The following is a 22,962-nucleotide window of genomic DNA, read 5'->3' on the forward strand; positions in this document are numbered from 1 at the left end:
ACCGAAATGCGTCAAAGGCGTCATTGTTCGGCTAAACAATGAGAGATTGGTTGAAGCAACGTTACAAAGAAAAATTAGGTAAACCAACGTAACGCCGCTCTGAATCTCGATGGCCGGAGTGATGCAATTCGTTTCAGCTAGTGACGTGAAATGTCGATACATTGATCTATGATAAATTAGTTTTGGTTTGACGGATTGCGTTTCTTAAAATGCTTTTGTTACAAATTGTTATTAATTTGTTTAATATTTCTTCGTTAGTTACGTTTTTTAGCTTTGTAAGTAATTTAATATGACTGATGTTTTTTAGACAGGTTAATTGTAATATATTATTCCAATTAACTTTTGGCCGAAATTTAAAATCGTCCATGAGTCTATTCTGTTGCATGTTATTTCGTATCTTGACAAATATCTACACATTTAAATACCTAATAATAAATATCATTTTATTATATTTTTTTTGTAATAATTTTATTATATTCTTATTTGTTCACAGGTAATTATCATACAGATGGATGAGTCCTAGTCAACATAAGTAAGCATATAATAAAATAATCTTCAGCCCAAACCCCATAAATATATTTTCGACACTAATATCTGAAAACACTTTCGTTTACTTTATCGATAAAATGCACTTCATTTATCGACCTGTCCCAACACTAATCAAAGCTGACCCATATCGTCGAAAAACGCTTCCTCGTTGATTCACAATCGGCCTACTGTTCTGACTCTGAGTAACTTGCAACTTGGTATTCAGGTCAAAAACATCGATGTTTTTTTCGACGACACTGGCTTATGTAAAATAAACATTTTCTTTTTTAAATGTATAGATAAAAAGCCAATAAAACTTTATGGTGAAGTTGTAATGGTGTCTGTCAGGCGAATTGTTCGATGTTGGATGGTGTAATAGAGTGTCGTTAACCCGATTATGTGAACGCGTTTTAACAGTTGGTTAAGTTTTGATAGCCTGGTCAACACTTAGTTACCTAACGTTTTAATTGCAAATGAAACTACTAATTATCATTAAAGATATTAAGAGAAGTCTGACTACACGACTGAGAACGGGTCACTATGCCAATGCCTACTGTGCTTCGCGATATTTTTTTTGTTTTCTATTTAAACTAGCTGTTATTCGCAGTTTCTCTAACAAAGGCAGATAAAAAAGCTCATTTGTTTATCAAAATCAATCTAGCCGTTTATCTTTAGAAGGAACAACTTTACACATCCATACACAAACTTTCGCCAAATGTGATTAATCCAGCCTTCAAAGTCTTTTCTTCTCGTATAGACAAAGACAATTATTACATCAACAGTAAAATTAAAAATATTCTATCTTCAAAATCGATATAAAGTAGGAAATATTACACACAACACTTGTATATACAAGGGACTTACCACTGATTCCTACAACGTTGCACATAAATACATGTGTAAAAGAAACACCGCTCTACGCCATGTATCGTTGTCTCGTTCCCACAACTGCAATATTCCTCCAAGAGTCGGTAGTAGGATCTCTGAATCTTGTAACTTTGTAAGGAGGTTTGATCATAAACCTCTTTACAAAGTGCTGCGAGAGGTCGCGAGGGGACCCTCCATACAATATTGTCTTTATCACGTTACACATTATTTTATTACATAAGGTTGTATTACGTACATAAACTGCGGGCTTAAGTAAATTATTTGACGAAACTATCGATACCTGTTCGATCGTGTTAGGGTTGTCACTTGCTTGCTCGTTGGCTGTCGAATATTTAAAGCGTAAAGGTTTTAATGGTAAATGAGTGGTTACGTTAAGGAAATCAAATGTAGTAAAAATGATAAAAATAACCTTTGTTTCTTTAACCTAAGTCTTTCTTACCAGTTTTTAACCCAAACTAGGTATGCTTAGATAAATATTATCTAATCATTTAAGTTAGGGCTGTCTATTCCGTCCAATCAAAAATAATTGATCAACTAAAAAAAAACATGAAATCACAATATCACAAAAACTCCACCAAAAATATTAATTAATCCAAATTCGCCAACCCTATTCCCGCTTCGTTCATTTCAACAGCCGCACCGCCATATTAGAATGGCCCACATACACCAAAACGTAATTCTGGTGAAAATTAACATAATGCGTTTATTCCTCACGATTGATGCGGCCAGTACACTCGAGTGGACAAGTGAAACGGTTTCAGGTTATTAAAACTGACATGGTAATTTTGAATCGGATTTTGTTGGTACTTATGCAGTTTTGTTTTGGTCAATGAGCGAACTTGATGTCGGATATATTAAATTTCAAATACTATGAGCGACTAACCGTTATTTTGATGGCAAATTTTAAAATATAAATATAGCCAAGTGTGTCTAGATGTCGAATAAAAATAATTTCTACTCTTAGATAGTTCAAAAATGTATTTTGTTATCAACTTATAAAACTGTTCTTGGAAAAAGTATGCTTTGACCGTAACATTCTGTTTGTATTTACTTTACATGAAAATATTGTAAAAAAGCACCAATTTTTTTAAGTATCAAAGACACAACGGTAACCTAGTGCCTTCTTGTCAAGTCATTATTTATCATTTAAATGTGACATAACAAGATACATAAATATAATTACCGCCAAACCCTACCACCATTTCACGCGACTGTATCACGTGTATCCACGTCAGCGAATAACGATGGTATCATGTTCGACAATTTAACACTTGCTTCGTGAACGCGCCCCGGGCGTTGTAGTGTTAGTATACGACGCGTATCGGGATCCGTAAACGCACACCGATTTATAAGTAGTGCTGAATGTCAGATGTTTTGAATATAAGTACGTTGGAGAATTATTAATAAGAAGGAAATTATTCTTATTATCTCTTATATTGATTTTTTTATTAATTTTGATGTGGAGATGCAGACACTCTATATTCAAGAATAGATCTACATCTTATCGACAAGCAATACCACTTTGCGCAGCCAGCATGTAATAAAAGTACTGGCTGGGTAGTAGACTTGCAAGACATATAACCTTTTTGAAGTTATATCGCGTTTCCAAGAGAACTCTTCAAAAGTCCGGGATAAAACTATCCTGTGTTCCTACTCAAAGTCAACTCTATCTCTGTACCAAATTTCATTAAAGTCAGTTCAGTGGTTTTGACGAGAAAGCGTAACAGACAGACAGACAGAGTTACTTTCGCATTTTTAATATTAGTTGGGATGAATTCTTCATCGAAGCAATCAAAACTTCCAAAATTGGAAAATCTGTATAGAAATTTCCAATTCGCAAGTGATCAAGCATGGGCACTAAGACTCGTTGCTTCTCTAGAGAAAATATCTTCAATTTTTGTATCTGTTAAAGCCAGTGGGTTTTCTACAGGTTGGAATAATTTTGGAAACTATATTCCTCTTCACTTCGAAATCACACCTGAACACAAAAACTGTGTGTAACTTCTACCATCAATAAAAAGTTTTCATACATAGTAAAGTTATGTTTGATTATTACGTTTTTGACGGGTCGATGATGTATTTAGAACCTTCACACACCCACCTATGTGTGAATAAATTCTCATAGTCCATCGTATATTGATAAACCGATTAAATTGTATGTTGCGTAATGACTTTATAAAGAAAGATTAACACTTGGTGATCAAACAGAAACGAAATAACTGGTTTTTGATGTGATGTTCGAGAAGTTAATTGACTGGTTTGGTTATATTAGTTGTAGGTAATATAAAATTATTGCTAATTAACGAGGAAATGATTTTGGTATTTTTTGGGCTCATCTGTACGTACCACAACCCATTGAAGGTGACAATGTCACGGTATAGAATCTCTTTTTTAATTGCAATAGATCTCCTAGAAGCAATGATGGTAAAATCATCGTTACATGTAAAAAAGCTAGATGTTGAAACCATTGCGTAGGTACTAGATAACTTCAATATTTATATTAAGCAGTATTATACTGCAAAAGCCTCATAATTATGTCGGTGGTCAACGGGCTGATGACGAACCAAAAGATGACAAATATGAGGTACAATTACCAAATAGTCATTTTGAAGCTCTAAATCCCAAAAATGTTTATAAAGTACACAAACACACGACACAATATTTAAAAGCACTAAAAACTTTACGTGACAAGAACGCGCGTGCGGTTAAACGATGCGGCAGTTCTTTTGAGTTTAAATAAACAAATTATTCAAGCTTAAACAGACTGTGATTATTATTAAAGCACAGTCATTTATTTACGACAGGTTATGAAAGAAAATGCAAATCAAGTAATTGGACGTTAGGTTGAGAAATCGAAAGGGTTTCCATGAGTCGAACATAATATTTTAGTGTATGCAAAATTGTTGTAGATGTGTAATAATGATAGTTCGTCTGCACTATTACTGTAATGCTAAGGTCTAAAAGTTCACAGGGAAAAAAGTAAACAAACAGATTTAATAAAGAGAAAAACACAGAACAAAAAAAACACCAGGCTTTAATCATCATCATCATCATATCAATAAAGAACAAAACATTCCCTTTGAAGAGACAGACAATTGTAATCCAAAACAATCTAATAACCCTATTGAAGACTTTGAAGATACAAAAACAAGTTTACCTCCCAACACAAAGATTAAAATGTAAATATCTAAACAACAATCCGCTGATACACTTAATGATGCAAATAATCTGGTACAGGTGATAACAACGGCTGTTATCATAAAAGATGAGAGCAATTCTGTCACAGCTGCAACTATAAATTACATTAAATTTGATTTTTATGCGGCCGTAGATACAAACTGTTATAGTGCGATCCCGTTGGCTATTGAGGCCTAGTTTAAGGGCAATGATAGACTGGGAGAGAACGTAAAATAACTGTTTTGGTGATATGAAAGAAGTAAGGTCCCATAGTAAATTGTATTGTGGTCACTCTTCAAGAACATCGATTAAATGTCGGTACTATGAGCAGATTGTGAGCGTTATAGAAACTTTTGATAGTTCTATTTATCATTGTCAAGACTAGACAATGACTTGCGCAAATGTTCCTCCCGGAAAAAATCTTGGTATTTCTTCTATTATGGAATTAACTCTTTTGCACTGACATAATTTATCCTCTCCGATGACGATAATTATGCTGGCAGTTTCATCAACTAGTAGATTAGCTGCAACAGAATCAAAATCAAAATATCTTTAGATACCAATTCAAACAAGCCTTTATCCCATTCCTGGTTAGATCACATAAAGGTAAACAACACTAGATGATTCTATTTACAAAATAATTCCGTTAGTCGACAAGCCTTACAGGATGGTTATGGGCAAGCAAACGGCTCGGCGGATCATTTCATAAAACACAATATCCACATCTTGTGTCCTGAAGATAAGAATAGGACGATACATAATGGTACTTGAAGTTTGTTGGATGGATTCTGTAAACAGCCATGTTGACATAAAATATTGTATTGAAATTTTTTGCTTCCAAGGAGTGAAATTGGTTGACGATGATTGTCAATAATTTTACGAATGTTATATTTTCAAAATACAACTACAATTTAACTACACAATGAGCACATGGCATTGTGTGTGTCAGTGTGCAAATAATCGGACTTAGTATTGGTTTTATTAAAGTGCAATAATTACTGGTCTGGTTGGAAATAGTTACTTTTCCGGTCGAAAGCGTCAGTTATTTTATAATTCGGAAATGACCAAAATGATCAGAAAACACTAATATATTTGTATGTATTCAATTAAGTGTTTGTAGGACATAATCATGGATTGATTTACAAATTTAGCTGCATAAACCCTTTTTAACGTTGTAGTAATAATAAATGATTTGGGCAATGGGTTTTTCCATAATACTTTGAACTTAGTACATTAGCTTCGTTTTACGCACTTGTATTTTAACCTGTAGCTATATTAGAACTAACTTAACCATATAATACGAACATAGTTCTTCAATTACCATAGTCACCCATTTTCCTCAGTCCTACTAAGAATAGTGTGTAAAGGCCAACACGGGCATTCTCGCTTACAAGGTTATGGCTACGTAACGACCCGAGAAATCGGCTCGATAAAACACCATGTAGGCATCACATACCACGATGTGAAATATTTAGAGTTCTGCCGACTTTGAGGTGTAATCGATATGATTTTATCGATTTTTTGGATAACATAATTTCATCTACTGTTGGGACTATTTTGAGGTGTGGTAGGATGAGAAATTGTGGGAACATTGGAGGAAGACATTTGCTCGGGACAGTATGAAAAAATCAATACCTTCATCTACTTTTGATCCCGTGGAAGATAGGCTTAAGGTTTCTATATCAGGAGTTAATTCATGATTTTAAATAATCATCGGGTTGATTTTATTATTTTCATTATCGTGTACGTTAACCTTCTTATTTCTTGTGAATGAGCTGTCATATGTATTCAACCTGAGTGGCATCTCAACAAAAACGTATCATACACATCAAAATTATGAACATCTCAAAAATAACTTCAACAGCCCGCATGGCGGACGCATACGGAATTCACAAACGAAGGTCAGGCATAACTTTTTTAATTTTTTATTGCCACCACACTCGGTTAACAAACGCTCGGTATTATTCAATTACGTTTTATGGTTTGCAACTGGTAACACTGCTCTCGGAATTGCTATGTGATTTATCGCTCCGTTTATTCTCGGATTTTACATTGGCAACCCTAACGGTAGGTCATGTGCTAAAATAATCACGAGTGTTAAGTTGTCGCACTGTCTGTTCAAGTCGTCAGATCTTTTGATTAATAATCGCATACATATGTTTTTTTTATTAGTAACCTAATTGTTTTAGCATATTAAAGGAATGCAAGAATTGCTTTGTAAGTGGAATTCGCAGGAATTATTATTTGATGCAGCCTTTATTAATGTTATATCTTATTAAGGGCTTATGCCTGTTTATCTTTTCTTGTTTCCTTGTTATTTATTTGAGGTACAAATGAGCAAACTGCCAAATCAGTTGCAACTTCGTACTTATTTTAACTATTCAAAGACATCACCGGCAAACGGCAAAGGAAAACTTCGGGCGAAAAAAAAGGTTTCAAATATTAGAATCTGAAATAACCAATCCGTGGTGCTTGGAACCTTCTTTGTTTGGTCCATTGGAGGATTTGGCCAAACGAAAGTACATACACAAAAGAAAGAGTTTTGGTAGCATAACTCAATGCCGACATCAGGTATTTTAAAATGAAATCTATTAAGTCTAACAAAATTTAAGAATTATATTTTTTATAAGTATTTCAAAGAAGGTATTTCAGTTATTAAAAACTTTTAAACAAAGAAACATCATTTATAGATACAACTTAATTAGATATTTTTGCTACCAATGCAAACAGTCAGTTTTAATCATATTTGATACACTTTCCTTTACCAATTTATTTAACAATTAATTTTAAATTCGGTGTTACCAGTGAACTAACTCGTTAAAGTGTTGCAAATGCCAAAAAAAATACGAAGTAGTAAAAACATAGTTCCGAATCTAAAACCTCGTTAAAAAATTAACAATGGAATGCAGATTTTTTTTTAATACATTTATATTCCGCTGGTATATTCAAATAAGAATACATAGTTAACAATGTTTCAAATTTATAATTTGAATTCTAAAAAAAGGCTGGTTTGACAACGTGTTTTAAGTTTCAAAGACTTGTTTTTTTTTTATTGAGTGAAATATTTTTTTGGGTGTGTCGTAGTATACTTTTTATTATTTACATTTTTGATCCTACCGACTGTGGCTTGTTGTTCATTATTCATGCACCTCAATAGCAGTTTTGGTGTTGCGATTTTAATTGGTGTTAACCGATGAATCGCGTCTTCATATTTGTATGAAATATAAGCGAAAGTTAAATAACTTTTCATCCTTTTAGCAGTTTGCTTGTGTACATTCTTCTCTTAATTAATAATTAATTACTGATAAACTGTTTACTTTTGTTATTTGAATACTCTGATTGAGGGCTTAAACAAAGCCTTACTTAGCGTATTTTCCAGTCCATTCAGTCAACTTCTTAGCGCCTAAATGGCTTTAAATTTTGATTAGTAGTTCTCCCAATAACATTAACTATCGTCATTAGACGGTAAATATTCAGTATAGGAAGTTTACAAGGCGATAAGAGAATCAACGTACCGTAGGAAGCTATTATTCACTTACTTTATCTCTCTCTAGGTGTGATAGGACAATATTTGATAGATAACACATGACAAGACTAAATTTTACTAACTTTTAGGAGTAATTAAGTGTCGTCTACTTCTCGTTTATTAAGTATGAAGTCTCCTTACACAATATTTAATGCAATTGATTGAATTAGTATTCCTTTTTCTGCTTGAAACTATAATGTCATCTTCGTTAAACACTTACAAGTATAGAGCTTTCTATTCGTTAAATAAGTTTAGTAGATCCTGAGACTACCTACACAAACTCAAAGACTAACTCTTATGAAATTAAGTTGAGCTTAAGTAAGTAATAAATACAATAAAATTCAAATAAACCGTTCGAAATAATCAGAACATTATAATTCAATTCTAAATTCAAATAACGTTGACAGCTGTCAAAACGTCAAACCTCGGCAACGGTCGTCGCGTCATCGTGCGGTTAGACACCGGAGTGCATTCGAAAAATGCAGTTCGTAAGACAAATAGCGATTTCGTCACTTCACCATCTGGCAACCAAACGGTCCGCCTACGATATGTCGCAACCACTGTCCGGACCTTATTTTTACTGTCGCAAGTTTGGACAGCAACCTATTATGCCGGTTAATGATTGTGTATCTAATTTTAAGTTAATGTAACAACAGAAGGTTGTCTCTCATTGTGTTGTATTGCGTTTGTGTACGGAGATTTCAAGTACGGGAAACAGCCTTTGGTAAATCCTTAAACAGCTTAGTTGGAATTAACATTATTTTTATAGATTGAACATTGAGCTTAACGATTAAATGGCAAATATAATTTATTCGAACTATACCTTATTATTAGCATACAATGTTGGTATATATTTTACATAAGGAAAACTTCAAACGAAAGTCTTCAACCAATATGTCCCAAATTTATCATTAAAATAAAAATTTCCAAGGTATTCGTTACATAGAATCGACCATTCTGTATCCATATTGGATGAGCACCCAACCTTTGCAAAAAAAAACAATATAAAAAAAAGAATGTGTCAAATACAACACAGACTATGTCAAAAAAAACATGCCGGAAACAAGAGAGTGTAGAACAATTCAATTTCAAATTCACAGAACACAACATGGCGAAACAATTTATAATTCGAACGAAAGTTCAGAAACAGTTGGCTAAAGTTGAGTTTGCTTTATTTCTATAGGATTTTGGCAAATATTCATGCTTTTGTTTATTTACTTAACTTACAAAGAGACATTTACTCAAATCTGTGATAACACGCAACAAACATTGTTTGGTTAGCATTGTAACCTTGTGTGCCATATGTAGATTTGATATAAGGTCAATTGCAGACTGTTTGACGTTGCTATTTATCACGAATTACAAATAAGGCTGTAATTCTATATAAATTGTTTACATACATGTCTGTTTTTGTATAAAGAACCAAGAAAAAATCTTAAAGTAACGTAAGAAAATAATAAAATATTCAGTTGTACATTTGCTCACAAAATACGTTGTACGTGTTAAGAAAAACGCGGGAATTTTATAGCGTGTGTGTAGCTTGGTATGTCAAAAGATGTGTGTGGCAGGTCTAAGCGTGACGTATTGTGCACGCGAACAATATGGCCGCGCGTGACGTCACCATATTCAAACGCATGTGTTCTATGCTCTTGTGAATACGTTGGAGTTGTTGACGGCATTCTTTACACATTTGAATTTTATTCTCGTTACAAGAAATTCTTTATAATTTTAAAAATAATTGCTCGATATAAGGTGGTGTCTGTTTTTTTTATGTGAAATATTTAGCATAAATTGGAATACTAATTGAATTGAAAAAAAATACCTCTGATTTTCAAACACTAATAAATACAAAATTAACTTAATCATCTGTCAAACTTATATTTATTATAATTGTTTTCCGGAATAGTTAGGAGCCTGACAAATGGTAAACAGCTTAATAATTAATTCGCAAACAGTTAAATAGCAATAATTTATAATAAACAAGGACTTCCTCTCGCAAAGTTTTATCATGTTTCGCTTACTAAATTAGCAAGTACCGTTCAACATATCCTTACAAACTACATTATTAATATGACAACTTACTACAAAATTGCATCCATTGCTGCACTTATACACTAACAAATGAATAAAAATCAAGAAAAAGCGTCAATGCACAGCAAAACTAGCAAAGAGTGTTTTTATGATTCATAACCTAACTTTTACAATCCTAGGTTCCCGCCGTAACTTTTTCTTCTAAAGGAATGCGCGCGAGGTTTGAATGACAATCTGACGTTTCTTAAGGTCAAGTCGGCATATGTGTTCCTAGTAATAGGGTTATAAAATGGCGACGGGTACGGCATAAATATTGTTGTTAAATAATTTAAAGCCGCCATTTTATTAGTTTTTTATCTTTTGCCGGTAAATATTGAATATAAAAGGTTGTATTCAGATAATATTTTAAAAGTTTACGATCAAAATATTTAGATGGTTTTGCTGATTTTAATGGCCATTAAAAAGATATTTAATTCATTATTTAAGCTGTAATTTATTGGTGATTTGTGACGTCAGCATCGTAATTTTGATTTTAAAGTACGTGTTATAAATCAATGTGCTATTGAGTACTATTGAGTTAAATTGAAGCAATAGTTTTTTGAGTCGTAAAATTCGACCTGTTATTAAGACCCTTCAATCAGTTATATTAGGAAAAGCAATAAGGAAACAAAATGTTTAATAGGTGAAACAACGTCTTAAAGACTACACAAATGTTTAATTTTTTTAGTTTCTAATCTTCCGATACTTTTAGTAAACAAATCGCGATCGATAAAGGATGACAAAAAATCGTCGTAAATATGGAAATAAGAAAACCCAATCGATTAATATATTAACAATTCGCAATATTTACAAAACACTCACGTTATTCGAAGTCTCCATGTTTTTTTAAATCCTCAACCCGTTCGGGTCATATTTACACTGATGTTGAAGCATCTCCTTAAAAGGTCAATTGTCAATCACCACCCGCGTTGACATTCCAACGCTTTGGCTTGCACGCATTTGTACCAGTTTTAGTGGCCGGCAGTGTAAACGTATGTTGTGAACTTATTGTGACTCATTTTTTGTGGCCTTCACTGTATTAATGGACGTACGACTTTTTAATGACGTCCAGTGAGTGTTAATCTTTTGTTTTGCTAATTCAGATTGTTCTATTATTAGTAAGTAATACGCATTCTTTTTTATTTACTTACAGTATTGAGACAATTTTATAAGACTTGATATAAATATTTTTTTATGCCTTTTGCCTAAAAGCGGTCTTGCTATGAAGCAATCGGTTGACCGTGTCCTTTGTCAATGACCTTTACAAGTCTTAAGGTGCAATCACACTGAAGTTTTAGAAATTAAATTTACATTTATTTTTATCTTGATTAAACAGAAAATTTGTTCGGTGTATATGAATGAGTGAAAATTACAATATAAATCAAATCAAAATCGTTTATTGCAATTCATAATGTACCTGTACAATTACAGGTGGAAAAGACAATATTAAATTTAGAATTAATTATGGACCCTACACTTAGCTATATTTAATAGGTATTCGTTACAAGTCGTAATTTTAATTTTCTGGTCGGGCATTTTTTTGTCAAGCTCTCTTGATTTTTATAGAGAACTTATCACATGTGAAAACGCTTAAAATATTTGTATCATCATAACCACTTGACCGCGCCAATGTGACCGTCACAATTTCAAAAGGATGGAACTTATTCATAAAACTTAATCTTAAGCGTGATACAGAAAAAAAAAACGACGTAACATATTATTTTTATTTAAAAAATTTAATGACTATTTGAACTCTACGTTTGCTCTCTACAGACCTGCGATTTGATATTTAACACTTTTTGAAGGACAAAATATATTGACTATCGCAAATTCTTAAAAAAAACCCATACCGAATAAAGCCAGATTAAAACTCCTTACAATGAAAAACATACTTGATAAATCCTTACCATAATCCTCAAACAACATTAAATACTTTTTGGTCGTTACTAAGTGATCTATCATTCCAAATATGACAAGTACAAAAATACAGCGAAGACCAGATGTGTCCCGTTAAACGGTCATATTCCATTAACATGTGTTACTAATATGTAATATTTACACATGCTGTATATTATGCATATACACAACCTCTACCACTATCTATAAAACTAATATTACTGCCTATGTGGAACGGAGATGGCGCTCTATGCCGTGTATAGCTTTGTCCCGCTCTCACAATTGCAACAGTACTTCGTGTTGTAGTTACGCGTAGCAGTTGACATCTATTTTTCTCTTGTATGTAACTGTGCAGTGCATTGTGCGTTTGAGTTTGTTGCCCAATGGGCGAGGCTAGTAAAGGTGTTTCAGATGAACGCTGCGGTTTTTATTTGTGGCGCTTTTTTTGTCTGGTGCCAGTTTGCTTATTACAGTAGTATTATTACGGTGTTAGGTTTTTAGATAACGTTTGTGTGTGTGTTTCTTACCTCTTCATACCCAAGGCGCTGAATCGACTATTACGAAATTTCCATGATATCTATGGGAAAGTCTATTCATTTAAGGTATTTTTCATTTGATTGTTTTTTTTTTTATCTGAAGTTGCGAGAAAATGCTTGTATCTTTATTAAAAGGAATGAATGAATTGAAATGAAGAAAGTTCGTACAAAAAACGTCTTGTTGTAAGATGGGAACAAAAAATGTTACATTCAATTACAGATTCTCGTAGTTAAAATACAAATGTTTATGTATCATGATGGTATCTGTAGCTAAGCTTGTGGGGGTGGGTATTTGTTGTTTCATGTTTCAACTCTGTAAACATATCCAGCTACCCACGCAATTATAAGGGGTGTTCTTTGCTGGCAATATTACGTATCTATACTAATATATAAAGCTGAAGAATTTGTTTGTTTGTTTGAACGTGCTAATCTCAGTAACTACTGGTCCAAATTGAAAAAATATTTTTGTGTTGAATAGATCATTCATCGAGGAAGGCTTTAGGCTATAAACCATCACGCTGCGACTAATTGGAGCTAAGATACAATCGAAATTGTGAAAATAACAGGGCAGGTATAAATCATAACTTATATCTTCTACCCACGGGGACGAAGTCGCGGGCAACAGCTAGTAAGAAATATACAGAAAATTGTGTCAGATATCGTCTATCCCGGATCATTTTCCTTTTTGTTAATTTTTAGTCGAAGAAATTCTGTTACAAAAGCTTTTCATCTTGAGGGACTCCAGGGGCACTACTCTGGCTTTATCCATATTTTAAAATAGTTTTTGTTTTGTGTCTTTATGAACACGAGATGTATTATATTTTTTTTAAATATATTTTCTATGTATGTAAAGTGTACTTTTTGAGAGAAATACATTACATTAATTCATTAAAAACATTACGTCTCACGTATTGATGAAAACGGTAATAGTATCTACGGGATTATCTTGAATGAACTTAATGAAAAGAAAATAATTTTCTTATTTTTGACAGATCAAAATGTCTTCTAATTTCCTATGATACTCAACTCGAAAAATTGAGTAAAGTAAAAATATTCAAATACATTGTTTTTGACGGCCGGATATTAAAACGCGAAACATCAAATTGGCAAAGATATATCTATGAATAAAACACATATTTTATTTTCGCAACACATTTTCTTCTCCATAAAATATTTTCTAAATTCTACAATATATTATGTCAATTTGCTATCAATTCTAGAAACTGAACGTCTGAATAATTTATTCAAATTATAAAGATAACAATTCACTTAAAACAATTGCTTACACGGGTCAAAAACCCCATTACGTTTCACAAATATATCAAAGAATTAGCCTATCTTACATTTGAGGAACAAAAAACGCGCGTATAAGCTCGTCTGAAAAGCCTTAACTCAATAGCAATGGCCCGCAGAACACTATAACGCGCTAACGGTACACTTTTTTCATCGTTACGCAACGTTTTTTGCTATCGGTACTCCGGACAAGGTCTCTTTGTTTGCGCTTGCGCAGATCGCGGCGTATCAAAGACTCCTACGTTACGATTATATCATACAAAAGATATGTTTGTCTGTTTGTATCTTGTATGCATCGCCGAATACGTTTTTAGTGATTTTTGAATTGTAGTTTTTATGACTATTATCATAGGTTTTGTTTTTGGTTATTTAACGTAATTTTAGTTTTTACATTGATGACTTTGAAAATCATACATATTTTAATGCTGGAGCCATTTCCATTATTTTTTTTTTACTGTTTCACGCCTGACATGATTACGTAAAATATTTTATTTTTGGAATTGGGTCGCGTTTCTTTCTTTCCTTATTATTATAACTAACTTAATCTAGTTTCTTTCTTCTCATATAGTTAATCTACAATTTAGTACCAAACTCTTTAAACCACCCAGATGATTCCGAATAGGTTCCAAAAATACACTCGAGAAAAAGTGATAAAAATTCTATAGCACACTTTAACACACACAGCCCTTAGAAAAAAAAAACAACAATACACAAACGTACATGCAAAACATCTGTTCAACTTCACTATAGCATCGTACTATTCACATATTGTTCGCGTGTGTCCTAACAATAAATACAGCCTCATAATGGACAGAACAAGACACCCTATGGTTATCTAAAAGCCTCACCGGGGGTCAAACCAGTGAATTACAAGCAAAACCCAGCTACTTACTATAATACGATTATGAGTAATTGCTTTTATACCACAATTCTCTCGTATACAGAATACGAAACTTGAAAAGACAGTTATATGTGCTATCTTGTAACAGTTACGTAAGATTTTATGATCAATTAGCTGTTGCACGCGACTTCGTTCCCGTGGGTAAAAGATATATGTCATGATTTATACCTGCCCTGTTTTTTCACATTTTCCATTGTACCCATCTTCGCTCCTATTAGTCGCAGCGTGATGGTTTATAGCCTAAAGCCTTCCTCGATGAAAGGTCTATTCAACACAAAAAGAATTTTTCAATTTGGACCAGTAGTTCCTGAGATTAGCGCGTTCAAACAAACAAACTCTTCAGCTTTATATATTAGTATAGATAATAGAATATTTGACTAGATCTAATAAAAAAATCTGTAAAATCCTTTAGACAGATTTCCGAAAATGTTGAATAGGTTCATAATTTTTATTTTTATTACAATATTAAAAGTAAGGAGGATAAAAAGAACTTAAGTTTGGAAGTGGGGCTAAAAACGTTACTGTCTTGCTAGTAAAATGCGTACTGGTAAATGACGTCACAAGAGATTTTAAATCACGCACACACACACATTATTTTTTGTTTCGAAGACAAATGAAAACATCATACCCTTTTTTTTTAATCTGTCCGCTAGACTATACAGTGAATACAGTTTTTTTTTGTTTCAGCATTTACTTTGCCTCATAGTAATTAGTTCTTTTCCATTGCTGCAGGCACTAGAGTGTTGAAAACACTACAGTGCCTGCAGGTCATAAAACCATTTATCCAAATTTTGTTTAAAGCCCTCCGGTGACCTCTTTCTCCTCTCAAATTCGTCCCTTAGACGATAAAACTCTCTCACTTAACGTAGACTTTCCTTAAAGGTTTAACATAAAAAAAATGTATTTTGTTTTCTTCTTTAATCATTTATGTACACACAAAATACTTAAAAAAAACACATGAAACACAACACATATTACGTAACACGTGTTTTTGTTTGTTTCAAATCATCAACGCTCTAAGTCAAACGGTTTAATTGCCTCAAAACCGTGTTAAGTTGAATTAACGAATAGTATCAAAATCCACAAGATACACATCAACAGTATTTTAAAACAAATTCCAAACAAAACGCAATCTTAACCCCACAAAACTCACATTAAATTTATAAATTGAATTTAAAATATAAACAGTTGGTCGGCATAATGCGTTGTGGAGACAGTAAATAATTGTCTACTACGGACTACCGAGCTAAGCTTAATTGCCAATAAAGATTAAAAATTAGACGCAGCGCAGTAAAATGCACAGAAACAAATGCGTTCTTTTACATCGTAAAATAAACATAGTTTTAATAAACAATATAGAAATATGATGGTTTGTAGAAGGGTATTTTGTTTTTAGTTTTTAGGGATATCAAGTTCGGTGTGAGTTTTCGTTTTTTTAATAACTTTTTTTTATATAATGGAAGTATGGATTAAATTGGACATTGATATTGTACTGTATATCATGTTTTAATTATAAAAGGGTAACAGACGATAGGTATTTTTTATGTATATCAGTTTAAATATTCAACTTATTTTTGTTTATTCCAGCCATTTTCTATTTATTGTTCCCAGTAGCTATTTGTTTATTTCTTTTTTTATTATTTTGCTGCACTTGGCAGTGGTGTCTTAAGAATTCAGTTTAGGTAAAAGAAATTGACGTCATTAGTAATATCAAATAGTTTTTTTCTGAAACATATATTTACAAAACAAACTAAAAATACAACAAACCCTTACGTAACTAAAGTATCTCTGCCACTTATAGACAAAACAAAACATCTCCCTCTTCCAAACATCATATATTTATCAACGTACAGACAAACAAAGTGACTGTTTATTTAATTAATACCCTTTTATTCGTTATGGTATAAAAATAACAAACTATCCGGCGACATTGGACATGCGGTCTCTCGTTGCGTGTGGTCGCTCCTTACAGAATTAGATAGATTTTATTTTCTTCATTCACTGTTGAATAATACTTATATTTACAAGTAACTTCCCGCGGCTTCGTCCGCGTGTAGTTTGAAAATAATGTTAATTAGTTTATTTAGTTTTGAATATTGATACAATATGTACTTTATTTTTCTAAAATAAAAATAGCCTCAGTTACTCCTTATTACAACAGCTACATGCCAATCAAATCCCGTCAAAATTGGTTCAGCCGTTAAAGAGTTTTGTCTTTTGAAAAATCTGGTACATCTTTTATATAAGACAGACACTAATTGTCAAATCTAATGTAAGTTGTTATAGGTTATACCAATAAGTATTCAGGTTTACCAATTACCTAATAGTCGTGTTTCCCACAATTATTGTTGGTTACAATTTCTTGTGTTGTTAAGTAAAATTAGTGGATAACCCTTTTTTCATTAAATCTTATTTCATAAAATACTTTCTGCTGTTCAAAGTCAATCTGGACTAAGGAAATTTGATCGACTTTTTTATCTATAACCAAATCAAGAGTTCTTTGATATTCATGAAGTATTTTGTCATGATTCCAATGGGACGTTCAGAAAAGACTGAACAGGGTTCACTTTTTATTTAAAGTGCGTGTTTCGGAAGGCACGTTAAATTGTGGGTCCCGGCTGTTATTCCTACATCTTTGACAATCGTTACAGGTAGTCAGAAGCTTGAAAAAGTCTGACAGCCAGTCTAACCAAGGGGTATCGTGTTGCCAAAGGTAACTGGGTTAAGGAGGTCAGATGGGCAGTCGCTCCTTGTAAAACACTGGTACTTAGCTGAAACCGGTTGGACTGGTAGCCGACCCCAACATAGTTGGGAGAAGGCTAGGCCAATGATGGTGATGGTTCACTTTTTTGTTTACAAGCTAGTCCTTCAATGGACTTAAAATTGTGGTTACATACATGTAAAAACATAGATAGCTGTACATGTTGAAAAAAAAGTTATGTAAAAGGATGGAGAGAAAAAAAAAGAAAGAGAAAAGAGAGCTTTTTACTGCACAAGTCTATCTAAAATGAAAGTAAAACATTTACCCTCCAAACTTGTATTCCTTGAGGCACAATCGGACACAAAAAAGCAATAAAATATATTCAAGACCCAATTAAGAGTCCTAACATGTTACTCAACCTAATTACATAAAACCAGCTTTAATTAATTAATAATTATTGCGTTATAAAAGTTTTACAAATACATGTGTTATAATAAAATTAATTGTAACCATTGACTTAAGAGGCAGTGCGCTGCGGGAAGCCAAATAATTTTCATAGTTATTAATATCATTAATTAATTTGTATGTGATTATGTGGTTTTAAGTTATCTTTAAGTTTAAGAGGCATTTGGAGTTAATTATCAATTATGGCTTTTTTATTGTTTTAAGGATGTTTTTTTTTTGTGTAGATAACTTTAAAGTTTTAAGATGAAAAAATCGTCAAAACGTAGATGCAAGCTGTTCATGATACAATAACCTTTTTGTCAGATCTTCTGGACGACTTTCTAGACTTTTCTTACTGACTATTTCTGATTAATTTTGTTGCGGTTTCCAAGGCAGTTAATAATTTCTGGGACACACCGAGTTTAAGTGTTTCGGTAGTTTTCATTGGTTTTATTGTAGATCCTGGCTGACAGGAGTTGAGCAATGAATAGTATGTGTTAGTAAGGGCTAGTCCCATTAAAAAAAACGTGTTCTAAGTTGTGTTACTGGTGACTATTTTGTATCAAAAAAAAATTTCAGTGTCGAGAATTGTATTATTACTAAAAGTTGCTTTTTTGCTTAGTTTATTCAAAATATAAGCCCTTGGAAAAAAAATTAAACACGTCATTGACACCAAAGTGTTAAAGAATCAAAGAACTGCATAGCCTCAAGTACTAAGCTTCAAATGAGTCAGTTCAAAACCTTCTCTTCCTGAACTATCATTCCTGCTCCAGTTTGCAACTTGAGGTTAAGATGTTCCGAGACATAGTTTAGTTGAATAGCCTCCGAAGTTACTAACATTGTTTCAAAACTATCTTGCTTCGTAACTAAACGTGAAACAGAACGGGAACTGATATTGTGAAAGAATTTTGAAGTTGTTGCTTTGTACTAGAATTTGTTTATGAAATGTGTATGTTAGTACTATTAGAGGTTTAAACTGGTTTGTTTTTTAAGGTTTGGTACTGAAAGGATAAAAACGTAACAGTGATACTGAGGCTCCGCTGTTTGTCTTTCTGTCCGTCCGTGTGACGCCAGGCTAAATATCATGAACTCCGGTAGCAAGACAATTGACATTTTCAGATTATGTATTTCTGTGGTAGCTATAACAAATAATAAAATAAATGCGGACAACAACACATACATTGTTCTGAACCCAAAGTAAGTTGCTAAAGCACTTGTGTTATGGAATTCAGATACAACGAAGGTACCACAAACACCCAGACCCGAGACAATGTAGAAATGTGAATTTTTACATTGACCCGACCGGGGATCGAACCCGGGACCTCAGAGCTAGCGACACCTTGAAACCGGTGCGTACGCCACTCGACCACGGAGGTCGTCAAAATATAACAACTGATAAAGGAATTAAATATCGAGGTTTGTGGCAGTAGCAGGAAAATTTTAATGTTTCTCTCCAATCTTATAAGATCTAGGATGCAAATACAAAATGGCGGTGGAAGAATGTCAGTCTATTCAAAATATAAGCGTATTTAGAGCAAAAACTCTGCTCCCTTTTAATACATTATTAGGCTGATATCTGTCACCAAAGTCTTATAAAATCCCAAGCAGACATCAAAAGCGTTGATACCGTCTTGACATTCCCCTCGTCGCAAATCCGTCATCCAATCTTCCCGGAAAGTAATAATTAATGTTCAGTATTGCAGAATGGTATAACCATAGATTTAGATATCAGAAAATTAACATGTAATTACCAAGCAATTAATATTTAATTTATTGTAATAAACTTACTGGAAACGTTTAACATAAACCTGTCCGTTTTTAGAAAATACATTAATTGGTTATTCTGATTACTTGGTTGTCTATGTATCTATTAAAATATAAGGATGTTATTAAAATGTTGATAGAGAATGAACTAGCAGTGATCATTAATACGCTTTCTTATTATGACAATGGCGATTTAAGGTTCAAATTTTCCTTCATCGATACATGATTCGAGGTTTTAGCTATATTCAGAGACGCCACAGAATCATCACCAACAGAGCAACAAAATAATATTATACATAATACCTTCTACAGGTTCTTCCTATTTCCTGGACATCAGATGTAGCTTAATACACCCAGGAAAAAATGCTTTGACATAGTTTCCTCAGGGTGTTTTGAATTCACCCTTTGTAGCAAGTTACACAAATATTAGGTATACGCACATGAATTCGTAAAAACGATGGTAAGATACACATATTATACGCACATGAAATAAAACAATGGTGCGTGCTACTACTTGAACCTACGACCTTTGAGCTAGCAGACTATCAGTTATACCACACGGCTATAATTCCCTTTAAAAATAATCAAATATTAAACCTATTACACTTTAAGCACACATATTTCTTGAAAATTGTATCATGGGCCTTTTTTTTACAATTTCGGTTAAAAGGGTAGCTAACAAAGGGGGTACCCAAAATGCTCATCAATTCGCAACACATTACATAAACCAACTTTCCCGTGATTGATGACTGTTTCATGAACATAACCAACCGTGACCGGACGATGTATTGACTATCAAAATGGATTATTTGGATAATAAATAATACAGACGTACATTGTCATTCGACAGTTGAAGAACAGAAGTACCAATTCACTAAGTTGTTTTAGAGTGTGAAGCTTAAATCTATATCTATCTATATCTATACTATCTATATCTATATATATACTAATATATAAAGCTGAAGAGTTTGTTTGTTTGTTTATTTGAACGCGCTAATCTCAGGAACTACTGGTCCAAATTGAAAAAATATTTTTGTATTGAATAGACCACTTATCGAGGAAGGCTTTAGGCTACAAACCATCACGCTCCGACTAATAGGAGCGAAGATACAATGGAAAATGTGAAAAAAAAACAGGGCAGGTATAAATCATAACATATTATATCTTCTACCCACGGGGACGAAGTCGCGGGCAACAGCTAGTATAAGATATTTCGCTTTAAATCGAAAATACATAAAATCTTGCTTTGTTTTAATCCAGATTATAAACTATCTGTGTATCCTTTAGGGTTCAGGGACTGCTAGAGTTACCCATATAATATAGGTGTATTGTGGAAAATTATGATGCCTAGTTCATTACCTGAATCTTTCAACCTCTCAAAGTGAATGGTGTTGTATGATTAAGATAAATATGTCTGACAGCGACTGAAAACTCAATAATTTGTGCTTTGTGAAGGACCTCTAATGATAAACCTGTAAAGTAATATGAAAGAAGTTAGTGGCAGCACGATGAGTTTCAGGACAGGAAAAATCCATGCTGTGGCATTTGTGTGAAAGAATAATGTACATATCCATGCTTAAACATTTTGGCGTTCTTATATTAATAGGATAGTAGGATATAAACCTGTTTATTAAAGCCAAAACCAAGTGAGACTTCTATCTTAACTACGTATAACATTTCCAACGCGTGATCAATTTTCTAATAATATTAAAAAATGATTTGTTGGAATTATAGTATGTTCACCGGTTATGAGTTAGTGTAAAGCGTAAGCAATATTAATTAACTTATATGTTATTCGTTAATTTATATTGAAAGTAATGAGCGTTATATTATCCATTAATCTTTTACAATTATGTAAGTTATCTTCCTGTTATTGATAGACCAACATTAGTTTTTCTTGCCATGCATAAAAGCGTAAAAAAATATAAAATAGCGGTGAAGGGACAGATGGATGGGATGGGATACGGGATGCTGTCTATGCCAAAGAATACTTTGACGTTCAATAAGTGCTACTTGTGGCCTATCTTGAATAAATGGATTTTGGTTTGATCAATTAGTCATAAACTCGTTTCAACCGTGTTTATTTTTTGTTAAAAAAGTAACCTTTTTTATTGAGATCGACTGTCCCGTAAAAAAAGAAACAATTAATTAGCTACCTGTGATTTCTATTTTAGGTATACCAAAGTGAACACCTTCTACCTGTGTTTAGATCTTAGGCAGTGGTAGCAAAGTTAAAACGAAGTTTTTGACTGTTTCCAAAAATAGGTGCTAAAATATTCCGTACCTAAAATACCCTTCTTTGCCTTTAAAAATAGACGTCCAAGTTCCTTTGAGTTGGGTAGGAGTATCGTCTGAGTATTTTTTGTAGCAAAATGTTAAGCAAAAAAGAATTTCATGAAAATAATTAAGTATTTACTAAACTGTGACTCCTCTGATACTAAAAAAAGCAACACACGCTATAGCAATGCAATTTGCAAAACATGAGCCTATTGGCAAGTTACATTTTCAGACCATTATAGCTGAAATATCGCTGAAATTTACTGAACTGACTAGTGAAAGTAATTAGTAATGAGTAAATTCGAAAAATAATAGAAAATGAAAACTAATAACCATAGAAAACTCGTAATGACAATATTTTTCGTCGGTTAAATTTTTTTGCTAATGACGTTGATGATACAAAATATTAGATAAGGTTTAACAACGGTTGGTACAATCAGAAATATATCAGAGCAAATTGTGGTAGTTGACCAATTTCTTTTGTTTTCATTTCCCATAGCATGTTTTTACGGAACCCTCAGGGTCGCGAGACAGACTAACACTTGACCGGTTTTCAATCATCACTTGAGTTACACTTACAGTTAACAATCCAAGAATGCAACTACTCATCTTACGGAAGCTAATCTCTACCACTTTTTCTAAACAAATTGATCTGCCGATCACATTACGAGTGCTATCTCTTTTCTACTTGTAACTGCATCTCTTTCCTTCCTCATCGGAAATAGACTTCCTTTTCTAACGGATAGCATAAGTGCGGGTATTTCTGGATTTTTGAACGACGTTTTTAAATTCAAATTGAATGCAGGACTGACTGGAGTTTTGTTTGCTTTTCAGTTTTAATTAGGTCTGTGTTTTGACATGATAGTGGATAAATGAGGTTTTATGAGATAACGAAGGGATATATTTGGATGACTATGACATAATTGTGCCTCAATGGTGTAAAGGTGTTGGCTGAATGATG

The 22,962-nt window shown here is 33.0% G+C and overlaps 1 protein-coding gene across 5 annotated transcripts in view; it reads left to right on the plus strand.

The window, feature by feature from the left end:
• The window catches only part of LOC113499420 (rho GTPase-activating protein 7-like), a 247,081-nt gene that overhangs the window by 94,147 nt on the left and 129,972 nt on the right, over positions 1-22,962 (plus strand). For 2 of the 5 annotated variants that reach the window (XR_003401104.1, XR_003401106.1), the window contains exon 2: positions 494-1,949. The exons of the other annotated variants lie outside the window; for them this stretch is intronic. The gene's annotated coding sequence lies outside the window, so the exon portion shown is untranslated. Of the gene's footprint in view, positions 1-493; positions 1,950-22,962 lie in introns of those variants that run through there. 5 annotated transcript variants of the gene reach the window in all.

This window comes from Trichoplusia ni, chromosome 12 (genome assembly GCF_003590095.1).
Source record: "Trichoplusia ni isolate ovarian cell line Hi5 chromosome 12, tn1, whole genome shotgun sequence".
Taxonomy (NCBI): Eukaryota; Metazoa; Arthropoda; class Insecta; order Lepidoptera; family Noctuidae; genus Trichoplusia; species Trichoplusia ni.